At 34.5% G+C, this 14604-nt stretch overlaps 1 long non-coding RNA gene across 1 annotated transcript; it reads right to left on the reverse strand.

The window, feature by feature from the left end:
- Positions 1-7275: 7275 nt before the first annotated feature.
- LOC125274248 lies at positions 7276-14198 on the reverse strand. Its single transcript, XR_007186219.1, has 6 exons — positions 13108-14198; positions 12406-12452; positions 12059-12179; positions 11767-11959; positions 10025-10149; positions 7276-7856 (listed from the first exon to the last, which is right to left on the reverse strand). It is a non-coding gene; the product is annotated as an uncharacterized LOC125274248 (long non-coding RNA).
- Positions 14199-14604: the final 406 nt, after the last annotated feature.

The following is a 14604-nucleotide window of genomic DNA, read 5'->3' on the forward strand; positions in this document are numbered from 1 at the left end:
GTGTTGAAATACTTGAGTGAATTCAACAAACACGTACGTTTGACACCATAAACATGAGGTAAGTGTACAATCAGTTTTTAAAGTTTCACAGTGCAGAGCATGCATCTCAGCTGTTCTTAGTACAACCTCAGGGTTGTCTTCACAGAACACCGACTGAAAGTGATGTTTCTCAAGAAGACAGAAACGACAGCTATATCGAGCCCCAAATGACTCAAGAAACCCAAACAAGCTATGCAAGCCAAGATTATCCCCAGTGACTTGAATAATTGTACTCCTAATACAATTTCCAGACACTGGATTCTTAACGTTCCGTGTATCTTTTGGTCATTCGTTTTTTGATTTAATAATGAAATCGGAAAATGAAAAACGGCTCATTTTTTTCAAACAAAACGAAAAACAAGAATTCGGCTCGTTTTTTCGTTTTTCGTTCAGGGGTAGAAAATGAATAAACAACTTGAATATTTGATCTCAACATGTGGGCGGGAATGAAACGCCCCCTTTCCGCTGATTGGTCAACCAAACATTAAACTGTGCCGTCATCAGTTCTTCCGCAGTTCAGAGCAGCAGAATAATAGTCCTTCGCTGCGATGGATTTAACTCGTTTATTGCAACTATATAATCACTTTTAAATGTACATTTAATCTTAATCTCTATCTCTTGATCTCTATTTCTCAAACAGCCAGACTAACGAATGACTTGAGACACAAATCGAGGCAGAGCCTGTAGAGGCTTTCTTCTGTGTGTCCATAAAAACGCGTGTTTAAGCTCAGAAATATTATAATCATTATACCTCAGAAATAACAATTTACTTCGCACCTGCACTCACAACTACCTAATAGCCAATACCTTTGACACACTGCCTGTTTTATTATTGCTGACCACCTATCAAAATCTGTGTGGCAACGCTGCGCGACTCACACGACAGCACAGAGATAGCGGCGCGCACTCAAGAATTGCATGCGCAAATGCGCCGGCGCGCGCTGCATTTAAGTACTTTATTATAGCTTAAATAAAGCGCAAAAGAAACTACGAGCAATGACCGTCGTTGTTCTGTTGTAAGTTAAGTCATGAAATTACCAAACGTGCGATTAAAGCTGCCTCAAAACTGTGCATTCATTTATTTGTTCGCAAATGTTCGCACTTTTGGACTTAAAGTTTGTATGTGTATGCAGTAGCCTATGCTCTGTGATCAAAAATAAATGGGACCAAACGCGATTGAATGTAAAGGTTTGTGTCTCGTTATTCTATTTATAACTACCGTTTGATTTTGCATTTCTATCAGAAATTAATAATTATTAGAGTCATTTTAGTGGTGCAAATATCTAAGCTATCTAATACTTCAAAAATCTCAAGGTTAAATCAGATTTTTTTTTAAATTTTGTTAAAAATGTTTCTGTAACAGCTGCCAAAATAGTATATAGTTCTACTGTGGTTTTTAACAAATTTTCAAAAAAAAAAAAAAAAAAAAAAAAACTTTTCAAAACATCATCCCCTCTGTTTTTTTTGTTTTTTTTACAAATCGCACCCTGCAAAGATGTCATAACTTTTGTTTTAGGCAATAAGCTGAGATTACTTAATTAATATTAAGTATTGGCCGGCTAACGGATGGCATACAGAACGGTTATTTTCTCTGCCAACTAAACCTCCAAAGCAAATAAAGTCACAGAACAGTTGTGCGACTGACTCGCAGTATGCACACAGAGTTGTTTCGTTCCTGAATGAATAAGAGGCTTTGAACAACCTATTAATATAGACGATGATTCAGTGACCAATTAATATAGACAGCCACTTGATTTTATTCCTGAATGAATCAGCGCTTTGAACTAATCGACAAATGAATAAATGACTCCTTCTTTAATACAATGACTTACCGCCACCTAGTGGCGATATTACTTTCATAATCCAAGTATTATTTCATCTTGTCATTTCATATTTCTGAATAAAAATGTTGTTTAAAATATTAATCTCATTATATTACATTGTTGTAATTAATGTGTAAATGTATTTACTGTAAGTAGCTACATCTGAAAGCATCATGCAGTTGACTGATAGTGATTTAATTGGTAACAGCCTAGTGTCATATTATTCTAATTTATTTGACTACATTTAAGAATTTAACAGTATAGATAGCATAAATATTTAATAAGATTAGGAAAGAAATTATATATAAAGGTAAAAAAATAATACCCCTGAAAATCATTTGTCCCATATAAGTTAATTTCTGACACTGGTAGATGGCATTAAATATGAAAACCTTTCATGAAAACCTGGTTTATTGTACAAAGTCTTATTTCACGGTTTTATTCATATAACTCAAACAAGTTCACCGTAAAATCGTTATGTCAAATTCATATTTCACTAAAGTCAATCACTGAAACATTAGATAATGGCATTATGATATCCATCTGTTGACTGAATAAAAATCATAACAGAACTATAATAGATGTGCTGTGAACATTAACTACGATGGTGGTCAGCAATAATAAAACAGGCAGTGTGTCAAAGGTATTGCTATTAGGTAGTTGTGAGTGCAGATGCGAAGTAAATTATTATATCTGAGATAATAATATTTCTGAGCTAAACGCGTTTTTATGGACACACAGAAGAAAGCCTTGTCTATAGGCTCTGCCTCGATTTGTGTCTCAAGTCATTCGTTAGTCTGGCTGTTTGAGAGATAGAGATCAAGAGATAGAGATTAAGATTAAATGTACATTTAAAAGTGATTATATAGTTGCAATAAACGAGTTAAATCCATCGCAGCGAAGGACTATTATTCTGCTGCTCTGAACTGCGGAAGAACTGATGACGGCACAGTTTAATGTTTGGTTGACCAATCAGCGGAAAGGGGCGTTTCATTCCCGCCCACATGTTGAGATCAAATATTCAAGTTGTTTATTCATTTTCTACCCCTGAACGAAAAACGAAAAAACGAGCCGAATTCTTGTTTTTCGTTTTGTTTGAAAAAAATGAAAAACGAAAAAGGAGCCGTTTTTCATTTTCCGATTTCATTATTAAATCAAAAAACGAATGACCAAAAGGGTCCGTGTACGTTTTGATAGTTTGTTTTCCAATTTGAAATGAAATACACAGAAACGAGAAAACAGTCGTTTCCCGTTTTTTCGTTTGTTAAAAAAAAACGGAAAAACGAGATTTTGACTCGATTTTTGTTTTTTCGGGTCATGGATAGAAAACGGAAACACGACTTCAAAACTCGTTTTCCACATGTGGGCGGTCATTACACGCCCCTTTCAGCCGATTGGTCAATCAAATCTGAGCCAGTGACGTCATCTTCAGTTCGTTCAACAAAATAACAGTCCTCTCCTGCTATATCAGTAGATGTCATAAATCGGCTTTCTTCTGTGCAACCTAACGCTTATTTCACAGAAATATTTATTTCAGAAATGTTAATCAGCACACAGACTGTTGTAATGCGGTTTGTAGTTTAATATGCATGGTGAAACTGCGCTACCCACACAGAGGAGCGGATGAAAAGCACAGATTTAAAAAAACAAAAAAACAAAAAAAAAAAAACTAGTTTTTATTTTATTCTATTTTGAATAAATAGAATAAATCACAATAAATAAGTAGTGTAAGCAGTTTTGAAAAACGAACAATAGCTCATCTCTCTATTTATTTTATATAGCCTATTGCCTGCTGAATATAGGCTAATGTTAATAACCCTTTGGTTAAAAGACTGAGGGAATATATAAAGATCAAACATTAAAGATCAAAATTACAGCTACATAGCTATTTTAGTTATGACAAAAATAATATATATAAAACGAATTAATTTAAAGCTGAACTGAAACAGAAACCGGCGTTATAACTACCTCTCTAATTTGACACAAATCCAAATGTTTCAATATTCACGATTGGGAGGCTAAACTATATTTATTATTTGAACGCTTTTATTGTAGCCTACAGACTACTTAAAATGAGCAGTATAACTTTTTATATATTTGGTTAAATAGGCTATGTTATTTTGACAGTTAACAGGCTGTGATGTCAGGTTACTAAAACTGATGTGTGTGCGCGTTAGGCGCCGACGCGTTCACTCGAATTTTCTTATAAAAGCGGAAACAACTTAAAATACTCAGACATTTATGGTCAAATATATGTAACACCATTCGAATCTGCGAAGGGTTAAATAGGCCTATTATTTTTGTACACTCACAATAACAAAACATTGCTCGTTAGATGAACAAAGACATTTTCTGCCGTCTCGGTTTTCTTTCTGTGAACTTCTCAAAAATGAACCGACACTCATATTGTCGCATTTTTTCCCCCTTTCATTTTGGTAATATGTTAATTACTTAAGTGAAATAAATTTCGCGCATAGGCTATTTATTCGTTTTATATAATTGAATCCTTTTTTCCCCGTTCACAGAAGCGCGGCAGGTGCGTGATGATGATGAATCCTCATGTTCTGTTGTTTATTCTGCTATTTGTTCATGTAGGCTAAAACTAACCCCCTGGGATTTTTTTTTAATGATTCACAGACATTTATCATATATGCATACAGTAAATTTTCCCGCTGTTTAAGCCACGAATATTTACAAAATAAAATAATTACAAAGATAATAAAAGATAATAAAATAATTACAAAGATAATAAAAGTTCTATGTTTAATATACGAGAGTTTTTGTTTTGCTGTTGTCCACTAAAGCAGTTGACGCAGAATCGCCAATTGCCGTTAAATCGAAATTGAAAGTAAAATGTTCAGGGCCATTTAATTCATTCAAAAGCGAAGGAAAGACAGAAAAAGTGAGGATAGCAAGTAAACTGTGACATATAATAATGTTCACTGTGTTCATAAATTGTTTAATTTAAGAGATAAAATCTGCATGGCCATTTATAAGTAAGGAAAACTAAAAAGCCCCCCGATGGTGATACCGTTAGGCTATTAGGTGTTGCCACACAGTGGACAGCCTATTTTCTAATATGACTGCATAGTCTACTATATAGCCTACTGCAAGGAATGCGTCTGCTAAATGATTGAATTTAAATGTATAAAATGTAAACAAAACATTAAAATAAGAAAAAAAAAAAATGAGTGCAGTAGCCACTGATCTATAGAGAATAGTCTATCATAGCCTATTGATCGGTGGTAGTATCCCAAAGGATGTCATGCGCTTGCAACAGATGTAGAGACATTTTACATTTTAAAAAAACAATGACAGCTTAAAAACAGACTTAATTAAATTTACTGTAGGTTTTTTAAACTTTTTTTATCTGTGCAAACATATTTCTGTGAAATACGCGTTAGGTTGCACAGAAGAAAGCCGATTTATGACATCTACTGATATAGCGGCAGAGGACTATTATTTTGTTGAACAAACTGAAGATGATGTCACTGGCTCAGATTTGATTGACCAATCGGCTGAAAGGGGCGTGTAATGACCGCCCACATGTGGAAAACGAGTTTTGAAGTCGTGTTTCCGTTTTCTATCCGTGACCCGAAAAAAAACGAAAATCGAGTCAAAATCTCGTTTTTCCGTTTTTTTTTAACAAACGAAAAAACGGGAAACGACCGTTTTCTCGTTTCTGCATATTTCATTTCAAATTGGAAAACAAACTATCAAAACGTACACAGTTTATTGCAACTACATTTCATCTAGTTCTCATCAAACAGCCAGACTAATAAATAGCTCGACACAACCCGTGCCGGGGCAGAGCCTAGACAGAGCTTTCTTATAAGCTATTCATTCGCGTGAATTTAAATATTAATATTTGGCAGATTTATCATATTAAATATTAATTTACGTGGCATCTGCTCTCACAACTACTCCTAGCCTATGTATTTGGCACACCGCTGTTTTATTTAGCTGACCAACTCTAAAAATCTCTGCTGGAGCAACGCGGCGCGCTGGACAGCTCGGAGAGAATGTATCGGACATTTCATCTAGGTCTATTTCTCCTCAAACAACCAGATTAATGAATGGCTCGACACAAACCCTACAGACTAGACATAGCTTTCTTCTGCCTGCGCATACATTTGCGTGCGGTGGAGTTAGTTTATCATATTAAATATTAATTTATTTACATTGCATCTGCTGTCACAACTACCCCTAATTGGCACACCGCCTGTTTTATTTAGCTGATCAACTCTTGAAATCTGTGCACCAAAAATGCACGACAAACAGCGCAGAGGGAATGTTACATTGTAGTGAAGTGCAGATCAGCGGTCCTGACTGTTGTTTTGAGCAATACACCGAGTTTATTTCATTAACACTGAGTATGTCCCTCAAAACAATGTTTTATTTTTTCTGCCAGCTAAATTTCTAAAGCAAAGTCACAGATCATTGTGCGACTCGCAACATTAGGTGCACAGAGTAGCCTATAGTAGTAAATTCGTGAATGAATCCGAGTCTTTGAACAAATCGGTTGAGTGATTCACCAGCCATACAGCCTTTCATTACTGAATGAATCAGCGTTTCGAGCGAATCGATTGAATAAAATCACTCGTTCATTAACACAGTGACTTGCTGCCACCTACTGGCGATATTTTATATTCGTTTCATCTTGTAATTTATTTATTTTTGTAAATCATTTTTATAAAAACATAAAATTAATGTAATTACATTATGTATTTGCTCTGCTGTGTGAATGTATTTACAGACCTCTCTAAGCAGCATTAATTGTGTAAATACATCTAAAAGCAACTTCATTGCCACCTCTGCAGCACAAGATTCCTTTGGTTGAAACAAAATAATGTAAAAATATAAATGTATTGACTAAATTTAAGATTTAAAATTAAAAATGGCATGCCTTTAATAAGATATAGCTATTTTAAATATACACAGCAAAATCACTGGAGTAAAAAGAACACCCACAGTGTCAAATTTTACACCAGCAAAGTGTCTATATGTGTCCACACTATAGAGGGTAAATTTTACACTTTTAATAGTGTTAACTTTTTGACACCCTTTGAGTGTAAATTCAACACTCATTATCGTTAATTTTAAACCTAGTCAACACTATTTATTGTTGTTTCTGCACTACACCAGTGTTAGTACTCAATTACGGTGTTAAAAATTAACACTCTACTTTTAAGATCAACACCAGTGTAATTTCAATATACCAAGGATGAGTGTTCAAAATACTGATTTATAATAGCACTTTTGGTGCTTTTAATATATTAAAAGCACCAAAAGTGCTATTATAAATCAGTATTTTGTATTCAGTATTGAGTATTTACATAGACCCCTAGGATTTATAGTTACAACAGTTACCATCTATTAGTGTTACCATCCCAATAATCAGATCATAAAGTTCTGCAATGAATACATTTTATTTTTCCTTTAACAGAGCTACACATTTCATTTAAGCCAGGGACAGGGCACTCAAACTACCCTGTACAATGACCTTGTTCAACAAACAAAGCTCATACCTGCTGCTTGCAGTCTATATGATGCAGCCGTACAATATAAAACAGTCTGTAAGCATAAAACAATCAAAAATCGAAGAGTTTCAAGTATCATCAAAAGCTTCACATAACATGACAGGTGCATTATGGAATACTCTGCAAACGTAACACTTAGTTCCTGTTCATGAGCTTGGCTCTCAGTTTCTTTCACCTTTGGACTTTCTTCAGTGGTGTCAACATCTATACTGTAGACTGTTGTCTGGAGGAATGTGTACACGTTGCTGAGAGCATCATCAGAGCTGAAAACGAAGTGCGCTTTAAAAAGTTCATCAAAGGCTGCCAACGACATGGTTCCCTTACATGGAATGAGCATCGGGTCAATCACAACGTAGTAACTGCTGATGGCCCACATGTGAGTTCCTGAAGCAAGGAGATATGGCTGGCGATGTCCCTCCAGTTTCTCCAAGTGTTCTTCTACGCTGCCGATTCACTGTAGGAAAAATTACATATCAAATTTACATAATACTATTCTTACTAGTTCAGGGTTTCTGCAAATATCATTAAAAGTAATTTAATGTTCTTTAAAGGGTTAGTTCAACCAAAAATGAAAATTCTGTCATTTATTTCTCACTCTCATATCATTTCATACCCGTAAGACCTTCGTTAAACTTCAGAACACAAATTAAGATATTTTAGTTGAAATCCGATGGCTCAGTGAGGCCTGCATAGCCAGCAATGACATTTCCTCTCTCAAGATCCATTAATGTACTCAAAACATTTAAATCAGTTCATGTGAGTACAGTGGTTCAATATTAATATTATAAAGCGACGAGAATATTTTTGGTGCGCCAAAAAAACAAAATAATGATTTATATAGTGACCGATTTCAAAACACTTCTTCAGAAAGATTTGAAGCATAATGAATCAGTGTATCGAATCATGAATCGGATCGCGTGTAAAAAGTTGAAATCACATGACTTTGCCGCTCCGAACAGCAGATTCGACACGCTGATTCATTATGTTTCGATACTTCCTGAAGCAGTGTTTTGAAATCGGTCATCACTAAACAAGTCATTATTTTGTTTTTTGCCACACCAAAAATATTCTCGTGGCTTTATAATATTAATATTGAACCACTGTACTCACATGAACTGATTTAAATATGTTTTTAGTACATTTATGGATCTTGAGAGAGGAAATGTCATTGCTCCCTATGGAGGCCTCACGGAGCCATTGGATTTCATCAAAAATATCTTAATTTGTGTTCAGAAGATGAACGAAGGTCTTACAGGTGTGGAACAGCATGAGGGTGAGTAATTAATGACAGAATTTAAATTTTTGGGTGAACTAACCCTTTAATGCCATAAACGACCTTAGCATTTTTTATGAACTTTTGAATTTTTCTTCATCTTACTGGAATTAAAACTAGGAATTGATAAGCATAATCGGAATCAGAATCGATAAAATTCAAAAGATACACAGCTCTATTAGTGAGCAGAAGAGACTTATTTAAAATTTAAAAAAGTAATGACTTTTAATTCTATTTAAAGGTTAGTTCACCCAAAAAATAATGTCATTACTCAGCCTCATGTTGTTCTACACCGTAAGAGGCTCCGTGAGGCCTCCATTGAAAGCAAAGCCACCGAACTTCAAGATCCAGAAAGATACTAAAAACATATTTAAATCAGTTCATGTGACTACAGTAGTTCTACCTTAATATTATAAAGTGACGAGAATTTTTTTTTTTTTTGGTGCACAAAAAGTAAAGACTTTAACAATATCTAGAGATGGGTGATTTCGAAGCACTGCTTCAAATCTTTTTTTTTGAATCACTGGTTTAGAACGCCAAAGTCACATGATTTCAGCAGTTTGACAAATGATCCGAACCACTGATTTGAAACAAAAGCTTCGAAGCAGTGTTTTGAAATTGGCTATCACTAGATATTGTTGAAAAGTCACTGTGACAAGCAGGGCGGGGCGAGAGACGTGAGGGAACGACGCAAGGCCGGTGACATGAGCGATATTGAGCGTCAGCTGTACGTTGCACGGGTCTCTTATCTCTCACCGAGGAGCTCCAGAAGCATTAAAAAGGAGGAGCGATGACAGTGAAGGACGAGAGAGGATTAAGGTCTGGACTTTAAGTTATGTTTTATTATGTTTGTGTGGGTGGCAGTTGTCCGTGAGGAACTGCCACCATTTTACTTTTGTAAAATCCCCCACCCTGCTTGTCACAGATGTTATTTTGTTTTTTTTTTGGTGCACAAAAATATTCTCGTCACTTTATAATATTAAGGTTGAACCACTGTAGTCACATGAACTGTTTTAAATATGTTTTTAGTACCTTTATGGATCTTGAGAGGTTCGGTGGCTTTGCTCTCAATAGAGGCCTCACTGAGCCACCGAATTTCATCAAAAATATCTTAATTTGTGTTCCGAAAATGAACAAAGGTCTTATGGGTGTGGAACGACATGAGGGTGAGTAATAAATGACATTATTTTCATTTTTGGACGAACTTTAAATAGAATAAAAAGTCATTAATTTTAAGACCCCTTTTTTCGTGAAATCTATTTAATGACTTTTAATGCTTTTCAGTGCCCCGTGGAAACCATGTAGTTTGTCTACCCACTAAAAATCACAAACTGTAGCCTGGCACATACCTTGTGAAATACAGCTAGATGGTTCATGACCTGAGCTGCGCTGATCTTCAGTTTTTTCTTTTTTAAATGTTGTGGTGGCAGGATATCCAGAAGCAGCAAAAAATATGTCATATCACTGTCCCACTCTAAAAAGAAAAAAAGTGGGTTTTTTTCCCCAATCCGTGCATCATTCATTCACTCATTTTTCTATATAAAACCAAAAATCAAAAAAAAAAAAAAATAATTTTATTTTCCTTTTTAAATCCAAAATGAAAAAAACTGATAACGAGCCCTTAAATTACATTTTGGTTTTCTCACTGGATGCAAGTGGCTTACCGGAAGTGAATGTTACGCGCGCGAGGAAAGCATCAAAGCGAGTGACATGGCCGGACTGAAGTAGTTAATAATACATATTCTAAAATACAATAGTTAGAAAAATATGAGACTAAATAATTAATAAATATAAATGTGCATAAACATATACAATAAATGCAATGTAAAAGCTAAGGAAACTGAATCATCATATAGAATATATAAAGTTGCTAAAAATAGTGGCCATATATAGTGTTTATGCAAAAGTAACTAGTTATTATTATTATTATTATTATTATTATTATTATAGCTACATGAATTATTGCACTTATTGAAAAGTCACATTTTTGTTAGGGCAATATATTTATATTGTCCCTTAAAACTGTACTAAAATTTCGGCAAGATCAAAAGCTATGGAAGCCCGTTTCCGCCACTAAATAAAAAATAAAAAGAGTAACTGCGACTTTTTATCTCAGAATTCTGACTTTTTTCTCACAATTGCGAGTTATAAAGTCAGAATTCTGTCATATAAACTCGCAATTGTGTGATAGTCAATTCTTTGAGAATTTTTTTTCCTAAGTCAGAATTGACTCTATATCATGCGATTGCAAGTTTATATCGCAGAATTCTGACTTTATAACTCGCAATTGTGAGAAAAAAAGTCAGAATTCACAGATGAAAAAAGTCGCAATTACTTTTTTATTTTTTATTTAGTGGCGGAAACGGGCTTCCATAGCTTTTGATCTTGCGAAATACGAAATTTTAGTAGTTTTAAGGGACAATATAAATATATTTCCCTAACAAAATATCTTTATTAATTCATGCATTTTATTTAATTACATAAATTAATAAAGATAATGTGACTTACTTTTCAATAAGTGCAATAATTCATGTAGCTATAATAATAATAATAATAATAATAATAACTAGTTACTTTTGCATTAACACTGTATATGGCCAATATTTTGAGCAACTTTATATATTCTACATGATGATTAAGTTTCCTTAGCTTTTAAATTGCATTTATTTATTGTATATACGTTTATGCACAATTATATTTATTAATTATTTCAGTCTCATATTTTTCTAACTATTGTATATTAGTATATGTATTGTTAACTACTTCAGTCCGGTCATGTCACTCGCTTTGACGCTTTCCCCGCGCGCGTAACGATCACTTCCGGTAAGCCACTTGCATCCAATGAGAAAACCAAAATGTAATTTGAGGGCTAGTTATCCGTTTTTTCCATTTTTAATTTGAGCACAAAATTGAAAATCAGAAAACGAGTTGTTTTCTGTTTTTTTCATTTTGGATTTAAAAAGGAAAATTAAAAAAAATATATATATATATTTTTGGTTTTATATAGAAAAATGAGCGAAAGAATGATACACAGATTTTTTCCCCCTCCCTTTTTTGTATTGTTGTCACACGAGTGCTCTGAAATTAATACCTGGGTGATCTTCTGAAGATTCATCATGATACTGATTCCTGGCAGACTTCAGCAAACTCTGGAGCACTGAGGTGGTAGTAAGGTCAAGGTTCTCTGCTTCTCTGATCACCTTTTCCTTATAGAATGTAGGCCACTTCTCCAGCAGTTTGACAGCTGTTTGTGGACCAAAGAGGAGTCTAAAACCTTGAGCTATCTGCAGAAACACAAACAAAAACTTCATATTTCTGACAATCATATACTAAGTTCAGAGATATTAACTGTAATTGAAAAAAAAAAGGATGCCAATACTTACCAGATCTTTAGTGTCCAGCAGCCTTGGAAACACTCTGAGGATGGTGTGTGATTCATCAGGAAGGATTGTAGATGGGTGATCACCAGTCAACTTCTAAGGATGACAGCAATATCTTTCTACCCTGTTTAACAAATGCACTTACCAATAAATAAATAAATAAATAAATAAATAAATTGTATGAAAGATATTCACAAAATTTATATATACAATACTTTTACAATACATTTCTTGTGCAGAATTCATAATAATCATATTCCTTTATAGGACTTTAACACACTTAAATATCTAACTTCACATGGTTATGTTAGCCTCATGGCAACTTTACAGATAAAAAAAAAAATACTTACCTGAAGAAGAAAATTTTAAAAGTAGTGTCTCATGATCCGGTTGGTTCCTACACAAGAGAACGTACATCAAATGTATTGTTAAAATAAAGTAAACCCCATCAGAGGTATTTTATTAGTTTATGTGACACTTATCTCCAATGATAATAAGTGATTAACGTTGACGTTGCTGAATAACGTTAGATAGCGTGCGATATTACACAAACAAAACCCGCGGAAATAGCTGCCCAATAAAACTTTAAAATCTCTCTTACTCGAGATGAAAGCGAGTGATAGAAAATTGTGTCTCAAATAACTGTAATTTTATATTATTGTTGGAATCATCCCTCAGGCCGGCTTGGACGCCTCCGTGGCAGAGCCGTTGAAAAAGGCCTCTGATCCATGGGCTAACGTTATGTTCAGCCTGCAGGCCGTATGTTCGACACACCTACCATATCAACTACTCCGATAAACTTCATGTTTGCACAAAAAGAGCCATATAATGCAAGCACAGAGTAAAACGCTTTCCTTGAGAAACTTATTTGTAACAGACAGGAGCAATATTTAAAACCGCTTCAGATGGCGCGCACCCGCCTTGTGTAACGAACAAGGACAAATACATCATTTGCGCGTTAATACATCCCCGTATGTAAAAACTAACACTAAATTAATAATTTTGATAGAAGATGTCCATTAAACGCAAACTTTAAAGTAGCTTTAACTCACCAGTTGTCGTTTCTCATCCTCCGCATGGCACGAGAAAATGGCGTCTGGAAAAATCTTTCAGCGAGATCGCTGAATAAATGCCCGGATGTTGCAAATAACACCAGGGGGTGTTGGATACCTGTAACTCTGTGATAACACTGAAGCAAACAAGCTTTTAACACACTGATAGTGTTAATTTCTCTAAATTTTACACTATAACTTCAACACTTTACTCTAAATTGGCTTAACACTTGAAATTTAACACTGATGAATTTGCTGTGTAGCTTATTTTACTAATTAATTTTTTGATGGTAATAGATGGCAATAAATATAAAAATATATATTCATCTCTGGCTTTATTGTTCAAAATGTTATAGTCTACCCTTAAACACGTAATGAATGGCAAGACGCATTAAAAGTTTCTGTTTCTGTTCTGTTTTCAGTTAAAAATGTGTCATTTAAGCGTCATTTAAGTTAATAATTATTGATTCTTACAACGAAAGTGATTCAATCAAAAACTTTAGCTCGATAGACTTAATAGCTGCTGTAAAGCCAAAACAAACGCTGTCTATTAATTTCCTATTATCACTGTGAAGCTGCTTTGAAACAATCTGTATTGTAAGAAGCGCTATATAAATGAAGATGACTTGACCCTTGAATCAATTCTGCTCTGCTCTGATTCTGGAGCTGAGAACTGATGGCGCGGCTTGATCTTTGGTTGACCAATCAGCGGAAAGGGGCGTTTTATTCCCGCCCATGTAGAAATCGAATATTCAAGCCGTTTATCCATTTTGGTTTTATTGTTTTTCCTTTTGGTGGATTAGAACAAAGTGTGATTAAAACGAAAATAAAAATATGAAAAAAACGACTCGAGATTTGTTTATTTATGCTCACGAGGAGGGTCGAATATGTGATAAATGAATGCTTTCTTCGTTTTTCCGTTTAGAAGACAAAAACAAAAAAACAAATTATACGAAGGTACACGGACCCTTCAATCTCAAGCACTTTCAAATCATTTACTAGAGGCTCAAGTATAGAATTAAAACCATAGCGCCTAATATCCTGTGCATGAAAGAGGGCACACAGATGAATATTCACTAATGAGGAGTTAAAAACTGGGGGGAAATTCCTTAATATAAAATAGATTGCACCTAATTTGTGTATACCTTTTTTGGATCCCAAAGGATTAGCGGTCTCAAAATCGTCATAAAATAACTGAATTTGTAAGGCATCATTTTCTGTATAAAATAGGGGATTACTTTTAAAATAAGCCGCATCACTTAAGTCAACATAAATGCCTTCCTTTGGAACATGCCTGGGTTTAAACAAATCAATAAGTAGCGGATTTTGTAAAATTGCCTTTAATGTTTCTAAAATGGTAATATAAGCAAATTTATCAGTTACAACAACTTGATCGAACAAACATGTGGTTTTATTTCTCCTGCTGTCAAATCTTGTGCCAAGCACTATTTCGCTTGGTTCAACAATTCCCCATTTTTCCGTAAAGAGTCTCTTTCG

Source organism: Megalobrama amblycephala, linkage group LG8, assembly GCF_018812025.1.
Source record: "Megalobrama amblycephala isolate DHTTF-2021 linkage group LG8, ASM1881202v1, whole genome shotgun sequence".
Taxonomy (NCBI): Eukaryota; Metazoa; Chordata; class Actinopteri; order Cypriniformes; family Xenocyprididae; genus Megalobrama; species Megalobrama amblycephala.